The following is an 8,994-nucleotide window of genomic DNA, read 5'->3' as shown; positions in this document are numbered from 1 at the left end:
TTTGAGAGTCACCCTAACATGTGTGACTTGGAAACTGGATATAGGTCAAGATCCGCCACAAATGTGTGGGCTGGGGCAGGAAACAAGGCCCTGCAAAGTCGCTGTCATTGAGGAGAGCTGCAAATGTTTCTTTCTTGCTTTTGGTAATGATTATTGTTAAAAACAAAGTCAGTTGACTCAGACCCAGCCCGTATTGCACACTGGGAGAGCGCCTGGAGGTGGAAATCGAGTGTTAAAATAGCCTGCTGGATGCCTTTCTACCTCATTTTGATTTTTTTCAATTAATTTAAATTTTTTATTTATGTGAATGAGTGTGTGTGTGTGTGTGTGTGTGTGTGTATACCAGAAAAAGGCATAGGATCCCTCAGAACTAGAGTTATGGCAGGTTGTGAGCTGCCTGATAGGGGTGCTGGGAACTGAACTTGGGTCCTATAGAAGAACAGCAATTGCTCTTAACCTCTGGACCCCAGCATCTCATCCCCCTTTCTACTTTATGTATTATTTATTTATTTGTTTGGAGCTGAGCACCGAACACAGGGCCTTGCACTTGCTAGGCAAGCGCTCTACCACTGAACTAAATCCCCAACCCCTCTACTTCATTTTTAAATCCACGTAAGAAAAAACCGAAATGCGTACAATTTGGAAATCCACTCACTAGTTTTGCTTTTTGCCTACGTGTTTGTGATGGAGACACTTCCATTGGCAACCTAGATGGATATGTTCCCTCCCTTACCTGAGTCTCCCTCCTTTTTTTTTTTTAAATTTGTTTATTTATTTTAATTTATTTTATTTTACTGTGTAAGGTGTTTTGCTTGCACATACGTCTGTGCACCATGTGCGTGCCTGGTGCTGGAGGAGGTCAGGAGAGGACATTAAATCCCCTGGAGTTATAGACAGTTATGAGGTACCATGTAGGTGCTGGGATTGAACTCGGGTCCTCTGGAAGAGCAGCCAGCTCTCCACCTCCTCATTGTCCTTTTCCTGTGCACCCTGAGCTGTACAAACATTCTGATATCTCTCTCTGTGTTGGGGTTTGGGTGGCCCTAAGGCTGTCCGCTTTAGCTCCTTGCTTCTACCTCTCCTCTGCTGGGGGATCTTGTTACTGTGGCTTCAGCTTTCCTAACCAGAAGCCTTCAGGCTTTTAGTAAGGCTTGACTAAAAGTTGGTGTGCAAGTCAAAAGAAGTTTGACCAACTTCACCAATGCCATAAGAGTAACTGTGAAATGAACCTGGTTCAGGAGTGCCCCAGAAAGCAACATTTGCCATGTTTGACCACTGTGGCGGGAGTTCCCGCAGAGCTTGGCAGCTGGTTTGACTCCCAGAGTGTTAGCACCTGGGCCTGGATCTACCTTTTGTGACTGTGACCTTTTGTGTCCGAGACCTTCGGTTTGAAGTATGTAAATCTTATATGAGAGTTCCTAAAAGGTTCAAAGCCTATGCAAAACTTGGTTGTGGGAGGACTCAGAAACTGAGCTGTCCTGTGACTAGGAATTTGTCTTTTTTGGGGAGCTTGAGATAAGAGGTTTTGGTATGTGGAAATTGACTTGCTAGGGTGTAAACTGTGTAACAATAAAAAAGCCTTTTGCAAAGCTACAGTCAGTCAGTTCGCCAGGGGCTGAGTTCATAGAGTGACCCTGTTTCTTCCACGAACCCGAGTGAACCAGAGCCAAACATCTGACACAGTAGACCACATGGAGGTGTTTCTGGAGCATGCTTAGATGCCTGTTTTGTTTATCATGATTTTTGGATTCCTGCTCTGAGTGTTGAAAGTATAAGGAAGCGCTCTTCTTTTACCTGGTCTTGGACACCCTGCAAAAGGAGATTTGGTGGTGGCAGTGGCATCTTCCTCCTTCTCCTCTTTTTTCTGTTTTCTTTTCTTTTCTTTCTTTCTTTCTTTCTTTCTTTTTTTTTTTTTTCAAGACAGTTTCTCTGAGTAGCCTTGGCTGTCCTGGAATTCACTCTGTAGACCAGGCTGGCCTTGAACTCACAGAGATCCACCTGCCTCTGCCTCCCGAGTGCTGGGATTAAAGGCGTGGGCCACCACAGCCTGGCCCCCTTTCTCTTTTTATTTATGTGTTTATCTAAGTGTGAGTGTATGTCATGTGTGTGCAGTGCTCACAGAAGCCAGTTGATCCAGATGGGTCATCTGGAGCTGGAGTGGTTGTGAGCCACCATGTGGGTGCTGGGAACCAAACCTGAGTCTCCTGGAAGAGCAGCCAGTGCTCTTAACTGCTGAGCCATCTCTCCAGACTCATTTTAAAAATGGACTGATTTATTTATTTAATCATCTCTCCAGCCCTGCTGCTGGGAATCTTAATAGGCATGGTTTATTTTGGTGGTGTGTTGACAGGATGTATGCAAATACTGACAGGTAAATGTTCCTACCTATATGGACAACTGCATTTAATTAAACAAAAAATCTAAAGCAGAATAATACCTCTTTTGGAAAAAATGGTTAGCCTACCAGTTCTTCTCAAATTAGATCGCTCACTCATTACCCTTTTCAGCTGACATTTCTGGCCATCCTCCCTGCCGGCAGGAGTCCAGTTAAACCCAACCTGCAGACTCCGCAGCTCGCAGGTGAAGCGGCACTGGCGGACTACAGCTCCCGGCATGCCCCTGTATGCTCGGTCACGTGAGCGTCCGGAAGCTCTGGCCACATCGAGCTGGGTGAGGTGGCGGCGGGGGCGGCGGGCAGCGGAGTCTAGCGGAGCCGGTACTTCGGCGGGTCTCAGGTGCGAGCCTGCGTGCATCTGGGTGCTTAGGGCCCTGGCCGGGCTGGGTGCGCGGGGACTTGGGGTGCGGGAGGCGCGGGCAGCTGGTGGGTGTGGCGGCGCGGGCACGGCTAGCCGCTGGACCCCACCGGACCCCACCGGAGCTCCCGATGCCGCCGCCGCCGCCGCCGTGCCGTCCTGAGGCTGTGTGCACCGCAGGGGGAGGAGGACACCCGAGAGGGAAAGTGGCCAGCCCAGCCCATGTGGACGCCCCGGCCGAGGGGGACTTGTACCCCTCGGACCACCGGTCCCTTGGCCTTGGATCATGGGACATTGATCTGGAGAAAAATGAAATCCAAGAAGAGGGCTCATGGTTTAGCAAGAGGAGGGCCACGTTTTAGATAGGGCGGGAGGCTTTTGGGTAGGATGCACCGAGGTCAGAGAGGAAGAACGGACTTCGTGGAGAAACTAGGCTTTTGTTTTCTAGTAACTACCAGGACTCAGTTGAGGAATTCGGCTCTGTTACTTATTCGTCATTCTTTGGCTCTTCTTATTTGCAGAATGTGGCCTGTCCTTAATTTTGATAGGGACAGTGGAGATGTGTCCACTTAGTTTTAATGTTTCCTGAAATATGTCAGGCGATGTCGTGCTAACTTACTGAAACGTTTAGAGGGAGCAGATTGCCAGGGCGAGCAAAACCAGACTCGTAGTTGCTGGCCTCTTCAACCATTGTTTGGTATCTTCACACACGTTTCTGTGTTTACCGAATCATCGCCGATGAAAAGAGCGCCTTCACTTCTTTGAGGTTAGATTATTTCTCCGCCATTTGCCAGATGTTTCCTGTATGACAGACTCGGCCCTGAAAACCCAGTAAATCGTTTCATTTAAACCTTAAGTGAGGAAATTGAGCCTCGAAGAAGTAAACTAAATGGACTTGAACTTTTTCTGTCAGAGCAACGTGTGGTCGCTCTCTGCTTTCAGGAGCAAGATCAGTGTTCATTGTCTAAGGTTCTGGATGGGTGCCTGTTCATCAGTGAGGATGGCATGTCATTGCAGTGATCATTGGCATGGTTAGTGCTTTGTCTGGAGGAGGGAGGAGAAAGTAGTTGTCTTTGATACGTGTCCAAAAATAGAAAGTATGTGATCGTAGGAACCTTGGTATAAAAGGATGTGGTTTTAGGGACCATGAAACAGATAGCTAGGTCCTTAAACATCTGTGATAATGTGTCAGTTTTAAGAAAAAAGGATTACTAGATTTGGTGTGTGTGTGTGTGTGTGTGTGTGTGTGTGTGTTGACAGATATCATGTAGTCCAGGTCACCTCCATCTCCCTCTGTAACTGAAGATGACCTTGAACTTCTGATCTTCCTAACAGAAGTGCTAGTGTGTACTACCGTGTCAGATGGGTGTGTGCTGGTCAAGCAATCTACCACTGAACTAGACCCTGCTTTTAAGTCAGGTTCTCAAATTAATGTGCACTCTGCCTGTTTTTGAGACAAGGTCTAGTTCTGTAATCCAGCCTGGCCTCAAATTTGGGATCTTCCTGCTGGGATTATAGGAGTACACACCTGGGTAGGCTTGAGTTTTGAAAAGAGAAGGGATGGTACCAGTAAATAGCTTCTAGTTAGATGAGAGGTCAGAAAGATACTTTGTAAGTGCTGAATGTTGGCATACACAGTACTGTGAAATCGCCAAACTCAACAATCCATCTAGGGTTTTTCACCCTACCAGTACTTTGAGTACATATAATCATTTTACTTTGCACACGTAAAAACTAAATCCTTAAAGGGTCAGATGATTGCCAGTTCTGTATGTTTGAGGGTGTAAAGGGAATCACATTTGTTTATAAGTTGGACTTTTCTCATCCTCAACTACATACCAGTGAGTTTAAGCCGTGGTAATTCTAATTGTGTTTTACGCAGCCTGGGATGTTTTCTTTTAACTTTCCACTTACACAATATAATATGGAGTCTAGTTAGGTCTAGGTTTGAATGTTTATTTTGTTCCTCAAGAGAGATTGCTTTCTGATACCTGTTTCTCATCTTAAAACTACCTGGAAAGCTATGATTATATATGCAAAGACCCTATCAGGGTGCTGGTGCCTTCTAGACATTCAGCTAATGAAATCATTGACACTGGGCAAGGGTGGCATAAGCCTTTAATTTGGGAGGCAGAGGCAGGTGGATCTCAGTGAGCTCAAGGCCAGCCTGGTCTCTGTCTACAGAGAGTGTTCCAGGACAGCCAGGACTACACAGAGAAACCCTGTCTCAAAAAAAAAAAAAAAAAAAAAAGGGGGGGGGGAAGAATTGACAAAGTATTTTGTTTTTTTAATTGTTCTAAGTGCTCTGGGAGGTCCTGGGGATACAGCTGTGGACTTAGGACAGAGAAAGACACCTTTTTTTTTTTTTTTTTCAAATGGAGTTTATAATGAACAATAATCTTGTAAATCATTAAAGAAGCAGAAATGGGAATAGAAACTTTTTATTTATTTATTGGTACAGGGACTTGAACTTGGGGCCTTTCATATGCTAGGCAAGTACTCTGCCACTGAGCCATATCTAGCTCTATTTTATTTTTGTTTCGAGGCAGGATCTGAGTGTCGCCCAGGCTGTCATCTGTTACTGCGCCTTGTAGTCCAGACCGCCCTTGAAATTGCAACTTCCATGTTGGCTTTATCTCCATGCCCAGTGTGTCTAATGTTTTGAAATGAAGTCTTGTTATGATGCTGACCTTGAACCTCTGGGTGCTCAAGCAATCTTACTTCCACCTCCCTCATAGCTGGGGCAGTGTGCTGCAGTATGCTGTTTGTTCTTTTTGTGGGGACTTTTTTTTTTTTGTCCTCTAAAGATAGGGTCTCACTGTGAAGCCCTGACAGGCCTGGAACTAACTTGCTTTGTAGACTAGGCTGACCTCAGACACACAGAGATCTGCTCACCTCTGCATCCCAATTGCTGGGATTAAAGGTGTTTACCACCACACCTGGCCCCAAGTATTTTTGATGAGTGGTCAGAGTAGCCTCTGGGGAGGTGACATTTGAGTAATGAGCCAAAAAGAGGGAGGAGCAAGCTATCGTAAAGAACCAAGAGAAAAGCACAAAGGCCCAAAGGAGATGGCTTGGTGGGTTCAGGGATTGGAGATGGGGGTAAGGTTAGGGACGGGGGCGGTGGGTGGGGGACAGGAGGCCGGGGGACAAAGAGTAGATTGTGGCCTGGCAGAGAACTGGAAGCCCTTCAGCCTCCCAGTGGGGGACTGGTAAAACAGATAGAGATTTGTTCACATAATGGGAACTGCGCATGCTTAGAAGCAGCAGGTGGGTAGGTGCTGGGATAGATTGCTTCTGCTGGTGAGGAAGAAAGGGTACTGAATTGTGTGTGTATGTGCTTAGAAGTATGTTTGTCTAAAGGGGCTCTGCTTGGGGTGAATGCGGAGATGCAGAATCTGCAGGAACAGGAGAGGAACTGACCAGACAGAGTGTTTGGAGAAGGGGGTGGGGGTGAGAGTTTTACTATTACTATCTACCCTTTTATATCTTTCGATGTTCTGCTGTGTGCTTTGGGTTCGAGGTATCTTCCCGCAAAGCGTTTGTTGACGTGATCAGCAGGTGGTTGTGACCACCAGGGGGCGGTGCTGTTGAGTGTGATTGCATCGGTAGAATGCCAACTTCATCAACGGCTAAGCTACTGATGGATTCAACAGGCTGTCGGGAGGTCAGTCTTGGTGGAAGTAGATCATGGGCGCCTGCTTTGAAGGGTTTGTCTTGACTTTAGCCCTTCGCTTCCTTAGCTGCTGTGAGGTGAGCATTTCCCCTTGTCATGCCCTTTCGCCTTGATGTTCTGCCTTGCCATCGGCCCAGAGTCAGTTGAACCGAGTATGGAGTGAGGCCTCTGAAGCTGTGAGCCAACGTAAATCCTTCTCTTAAGTCTTTTGCGTCAGGTATTTGTCTCAGTGATGGGCAAGCTAACGTATCTGCCTTGCTCATCTATTTCCAATTGGAAAGTAAAATAAAACAACTTTCCAACATTCCAGCTCAGTCATCTATGCAGGCAGACCCGACCAGCCCCAGCTGTTCCCTACCCCTTAATCATGCTCATTTCTTACAGGGAACTAAGGCTGGGAGGGTTCTGCAAAGACTTTGCTGTTGTTTTTATCTGTCTTTTGGAAAGCCATCAAAAGGTCATGAACAGAAGTTGATTCATCCACTTTTTTTTTTTTTTTGGTTTTTTGAGACAGGGTTTCTCTGTGTAGCTTTGTGCCTTTCCTGGGACTCACTTGGTAGCCCAGGCTGGCCTCGAACTCACAGAGATCCGCCTGACTCTGCCTCCCGAGTGCTGGGATTAAAGGCGTGCGCCACCACCGCCCGGCCACGTTTTTTTTTTTAAATGGGGCTACAGATGAACCTGGGGCCTTGTATATCTTATCCTTATAACATAATGGTAGCCTACATTATTTGTGGCAACATAATCGTATCCTTGATTTATGAGTTTTGGGGACAGAGTCTACATAGCTAAGGCTGACCTCAGAATCAACCGTAGTCCTGCCTCAGCCTCCTAAGTGCTGTTTACACATGTGTGTGCCACCCTGCCTGGTGGTGGGATTGATGTTATAAAATGTAGTGTGTGTGAAGAATCATTTGGGGGTGCTGTGAATGTAGAGGGAGCAAAATCCTGTTAGAGTCGGCAGGTGGTAGATGAAGGTAGATTGTCTCAGGGTGGTGGCAGGGGAGTAAATGGGATATATTTGGGGGTAAAAAGGACTGCATTTAGTAAGGCGCTGGGTGTGGAAGCTCAAGAGAAAGGGGGAAATGAAGAATTAATTCTGTTTACTTTGTCCACAGGAGGGATGGCGGTGTTATTTCTGAAGTGGGGAATCGCAGGGGAGGAATAGATCTGGAGGAAATGGATCCCACTTTAGATCTGTGGAGAGATACCATGTAGTCAGTTGGGACCCTGGAGTGTCAGGGTTAGTGGCCTAACAGGGAGGCATTGGTCTAAAGCCACAGGACTGAGTGACAGAGCAGAGAAAGATCCTGGGACTTTAGAAAGGGAAGGGAGAAAGCGCTGTCTCAGAGGTTGAGAAGGCGGGGTTGTTAGGGAAGTGTGGGAGCCTTGCCAGACAGTGTTGCTTGCCCCTTTGAGGTTTGTGGTTTGAATCTGAAGTCAGCCGGCTCGTGTGATTTTTCTCTGACAGAGCTCAGCTGTGAGGATACAGGGAAGGAAGTGGGCCAGGCCTGGGAGAAGAAAAGACTCACTGGGGAGATGGCCTGTAATCTGGTAAGGAAGTGTGGGTAAAGGGGGGGAACGTGGTTTGAGTGAAATGAGTGTTGGGGCTTGAAGTAGCCACGGCAAGCCCTCTGGAAGGCAAGGGTGTTTCCCGTGCGTCGTGGGAGCTGGTGACAGCCCGAGTTCACCCTGGGAGTGAAGTTTCTCGGGGACACAGGGAAAGGATAAATGAAGAAGATGGAGGACTGCAGAGGGGGTTAAGGGGGTTCTTTCCTCTTCCGGTTGGCTGCTTGAATGCCCGAACGCAAAGGGGAAGGAAGGGCCTGTGAACAGGAGCTGCCCAGTGTGGAGGCCAGCGCTGGCGATCAGAGTTCCAGAGGGAAATGGTGGTAAAGCTGCTCTGGGACATGGTGGGCATGTCCCCTTGTCTTTTCGAAGCAGATAGCCTGTGAGGGGAATGCTTGCTTCTTGAGAGGCATAGAGCCAGCCAGGCGTCTATAAGGACATGGGACTAGTTAACTCTCTCTGGGGTTTCAGAAAGCCTGATGGGAGGGTGGGAAAGACCATGCTGGGGGTGGGTGTGGGTGGGTGGGGTGGTTGGTACTGTTGTTATGGTTTCTCCTCTACCAACCTCCCTTTTTCATTGTGCTCTGGCCTTTGATCAAAGTGTTACTAATACAGAACATTTTCGTTTAAAAAAATATTTGCTTATTTATTTACTTATTGAGATAGGGTCTGCTGTGTGATAGCCCAGGCTGGCTCTGTGGCAGTCCGTCTGCCCCAGTCTCCCAAGCACTGGTATTATAGTACTGCTTCACCATGCCCAGCACAAGATACCTTTAAAAGCTTACTGTATTTGGCTTGGAACAAACTGTTAACTATCTCTATAGAAGTGAAATGGTGGGTCATACTTGTAATCCCAGCACCAGGGGAGATCAGCTGAAGCAGGTGGATTGCTTCAAGTTCCAGACCAGCCTGGGTTACAGAGTGAGACTATATTTAAAGAAAAATACAGTCGAATTTTAGAAGTAACAATGTAACAATTTAGGGAAATGTTATATC

The 8,994-nt window shown here is 47.1% G+C and overlaps 1 protein-coding gene across 1 annotated transcript in view; it reads left to right on the top strand.

Annotated features, from left to right (window-relative positions):
• Positions 1 to 2,637: 2,637 nt before the first annotated feature.
• Slc37a3 (solute carrier family 37 member 3) overlaps positions 2,638 to 8,994 on the top strand; it is a 40,196-nt gene continuing 33,839 nt past the window's right edge. Inside the window, exon 1 of the mRNA XM_059257019.1 lies at positions 2,638 to 2,735. The gene's annotated coding sequence lies outside the window, so the exon portion shown is untranslated. The remainder of the gene's footprint in view (positions 2,736 to 8,994) is intronic.

This window comes from Peromyscus eremicus, chromosome 3 (assembly GCF_949786415.1).
Source record: "Peromyscus eremicus chromosome 3, PerEre_H2_v1, whole genome shotgun sequence".
Classification (NCBI taxonomy): domain Eukaryota; kingdom Metazoa; phylum Chordata; class Mammalia; order Rodentia; family Cricetidae; genus Peromyscus; species Peromyscus eremicus.
The sequence above is the reverse complement of the archived record's forward strand: the minus strand, read 5'-3'. Positions and strand labels throughout refer to the sequence as shown.